The sequence below is a fragment of the Lolium rigidum genome, chromosome 4 (genome assembly GCF_022539505.1).
Source record: "Lolium rigidum isolate FL_2022 chromosome 4, APGP_CSIRO_Lrig_0.1, whole genome shotgun sequence".
NCBI classification, from domain to species: Eukaryota; Viridiplantae; Streptophyta; class Magnoliopsida; order Poales; family Poaceae; genus Lolium; species Lolium rigidum.
In genome coordinates, this window is record NC_061511.1 from 156,395,203 (window position 1) to 156,399,320 (window position 4,118).

A 4,118-nucleotide genomic window follows, 5' to 3' on the forward strand; every position below is an offset into this window, starting at 1 on the left:
AACATAGAGTAATATAACAAGTACAATATGCAAGTATGTAGGAATCAATGCACAGTTCACACAAGTGTTTGCTTCTTGAGGTGGAGAGAGATATGTGAACTGATTCAACATAAAAGTAAAGAGAATGGTCCTTCAAAGAGGAAAGCATCGATTGCTATATTTGTGCTAGAGCTTTTATTTTGAAAACATGAAACAATTTTGTCAACGGTAGTAATAAAGCATATGAGTTATGAAAGTTATATCTTACAAGTTGCAAGTCTCATGCATAGTATACTAATAGTGCCCGCACCTTGTCCTAATTAGCTTGGACTACCGGATCTTTGCAATGCACATGTTTTAACCAAGTGTCACAATGGGGTACCTCCATGCCGCCTGTACAAAGGTCTAAGGAGAAAGCTCGCATTTTGGATTTCTCGCTTTTGATTATTCTCAACTTAGACATCCATACCGGGACAACATGGACAACAGATAATGGACTCCTCTTTAATGCATAAGCATGTGGCAACAATTATTATTCTCATATGAGATTGAGGATATATGTCCAAGACTGAAACTTCCACCATGAATCATGGCTTTAGTTAGCGGCCCGAAGTTCTTCTCTAACAATATGCATGCTCCAACCATGAAGGTGGTAGATCTCTCTTACTTCGGACAAGATGGACATGCATAGCAACTCACATGATATTCAACAAAGAATAGTTGATGGCGTCCCCGAAACATGGTTATCGCACAACAAGCAACTTAATAAGAGATAAAGTGCATAAGTACATATTCAATACCACAATAGTTTTTAAGCTATTTGTCCCATGAGCTATATATTGCAAAGGTGAATGATGGGATTTTAAAGGTATCACTCAAGCAATTTACTTTGGAATGGCGGAGAAATACCATGTAGTAGGTAGGTATGGTGGACACAAATGGCATAGTGGTTGGCTCAAGGATTTTGGATGCATGAGAAGTATTCCCTCTCGATACAAGGTTTAGGCTAGCAAGGTTATTTGAAACAAACACAAGGATGAACGGTACAGCAAAACTCACATAAAAAACATATTGTAAACATTATAAGACTCCATACCGTCTTCCTTGTTGTTCAAAACTCAATACTAGATGTTATCTAGACTCTAGAGAAACCAAATATGCAAACCAAATTAGCAAGCTCCAAGTGTTTCTTCATTGATGGGTGCAAAGTATATGATGCAAGAGCTTAAACATGAGCACAACAATTGCCAAGTATCAAACTATCCAAGACATTTTAGAATCACTACATGTAGCATTTTCCAATTCCAACCATATAACAATTTAACGAAGATGAAACTTCGCCATGAATACTATGAGTAGAGCCTAAGGACATATTTGTCCATATGCTACAGCGGAGCGTGTCTCTCTCCCATAAAGTGAATGCTAGGATCCATTTTATTCAAACAAAATAAAAAACAAAAACAAACCGACGCTCCAAGCAAAGTACATAAGATGTGACGGAATAAAAATATAGTTTCAGGGGAGGAACCTGATAATGTTGTCGATGAAGAAGGGGATGCCTTGGGCATCCCCAAGCTTAGACAGCTTGAGTCTTCTTATAATATGCAGGGGTGAACCACCGGGGCATCCCCAAGCTTAGAGCTTTCACTCTCCTTGATCATATTGCATCATACTCCTCTCTTGATCCTTGAAAACTTCCTCCACACCAAACTCGAAACAACTCATTAGAGGGTTAGTGCATAATAAAAATTCACATGTTCAGAGGTGACACAATCATTCTTAACACTTCTGGACATTGCATAAAGCTACTTGGACATTAATGGATCAAAGAAATTCATCCAACATAGCAAAAGAGGCAATGCAAAATAAAAGGCAGAATCTGTCAAAACAGAACGAGTCCGTAAAGATGGATTTTATTAGGCCACCAGACTTGCTCAAATCAAAATGCTCAAATTGAATGACAGTTGCGTACATATCTGAGGATCATGCACGTAAATTGGCTTAATTTTCTGAGCTACCTACAGGGAGGTAGACCCAGATTCGTGACAGCAAACAAATCTGTAACTGCGCAGTAATCCAAATCTAGTACTTACTTTACTATTAAAGACTTTACTTGGCACAACAAAACTCAAAACTAAGATAAGGAGAGGTTGCTACAGTAGTAAACAACTTCCAAGACACAAATATAAAACAAAAATACTGTAGTAAAAACATGGGTTGTCTCCCATAAGCGCTTTTCTTTAACGCCTTTCAGCTAGGCGCAGAAAGTGTAACTCAAGTGTTATCGCGAGATGAAGCATTGACATTACCTTGGGCTTTACCCTTACCTTTCTTGTCCTTACTCTTTGGCTTAGGGAATATATGACTACCCCCTGGTGTAGAGGTGAATTTTATGGTGCCTTCTCTCACGTCTATGACTGCTCCCAATAATTTCAGCAGGGATCTTCCGAGTGTGATTTGTCCTGTTCCTGCGCATTCAATGACAAGGTAATCAATGGATATTGTTATCCCAAGAATGGTTGTATGCACACCCGCAGCTATCCCTTTAGGAATTATAACAGAGTTATCAATAAGAGTTATTCCTTCTCCCCTTCGAGTGAATTCCCAAAGTTTCAAAGATTTATGAATCCCCTTAGGCATTAGGCAAAATTCAGTCATAATATCACAATTAGCACGAAGAGTTTGGTCACCTATGACAATTTTAATAGTAGGTTTCCACAATGAAGGTTCGAGTTCACTAAAACTTGATCAAGACGGTTACGAATGTATCCATAATTTTCATTTAAGCGAGATGCACTTGTCTCAAGAGTATTTAATCTATTATGAATGCTAATAAGGGCTGAATCAAAATTATTAGATGAATCATGTGATGCAACCAAATTCTTTATGGCATTAAAAGCTTGATCCCCATTACAATGAAGGAAATCTCCTCCCACTAGAGCATCCAAGGCATATCTATAGCGAATCATAAGACCAAAATAAAAATTACTAAGGAGCAAACTTAGAGTCATTTGAGGTTCGAGTTTTACGATAAGAAGTAAAAATTCTAGACCAAGCATCCTTAAAACTCTCCTCATCCCCTTGTTTAAAAGTGAAGACTAATTCTTCGAGCGAAGAAGTAACGAGGTTCGAGCTAGACATGGTAACAAAAGTAACTATTTTTTTTGTATTTTTAATATAGAGTGCAAGACAAGTAAATAAAGCAAACTAGATAAAGTAAATGCAAGTAGACTAATTTTTTTGTGTTTTTGATATAGCAAACAAGACAAGTAAATAAAGTAAAGCTAGCAACTAATTTTTTTGTGTTTTGATATAATGCAGCAAACAAAGTAGTAAACAAAATAAAGCAAGACAAAAACAAAGTAAAGAGATTGAGAAGTGGAGACTCCCTTGCGAGTGTCTTGATCTCCCGGCAACGGCGCCGGAAAATATGCTGGTGCGTAGTTGACGTGGGAGTTAGAAATCTTTGTGGTGTACCTTTTCTTCAGTTCCCGACAACGGCGCCGGAAAATATGCTTGATGGCGTGTATTTCACACGTTCGTTGGGCAACCCCAAGAGGAAGGTATGATGCGCACAGCAGCAAGTTTTTCCTCGGAAAGAAACCAAGGTTTATCGAACCGGGAGGAGCCAAGAAGCACGTTGAAGGTTGATGGCGGCGGGATGTAGTGCGGCGCAACACCGGAGATTCCGGCGCCAACGTGGAACCTGCACAACACAACCAAAGTACTTTGCCCCAACGAAACGAGTGAGGTTGTCAATCTCACCGGCTTGCTGTAACAAAGGATTAATCGAATTGTGTGGAAGATGATTGTTTGCGAGAGAAAATAGTAAAACAAGTATTGCAGACAGATTTGTATTTCAGTATTAAAGAATGGACCGGGGTCCACAGGTTCACTAGAGGCGTCTCTCCCATAAGATAAAAGCATGTTGGGTGAACAAATTACAGTCGGGCAATTGACAAATAGAGAGGGCATAACAATGCACATACATGGCATGATAAGTATAGTGAGATTTAATTGGGCATTACGACAAAGTACATAGACCGCCATCCAACCGCATCTATGCCTAAAAAGTCCACCTTCAGAGTTATCGTCCGAACCCCTTCCAGTATTAAGTTGCAAAGCAACGAGACAATTGC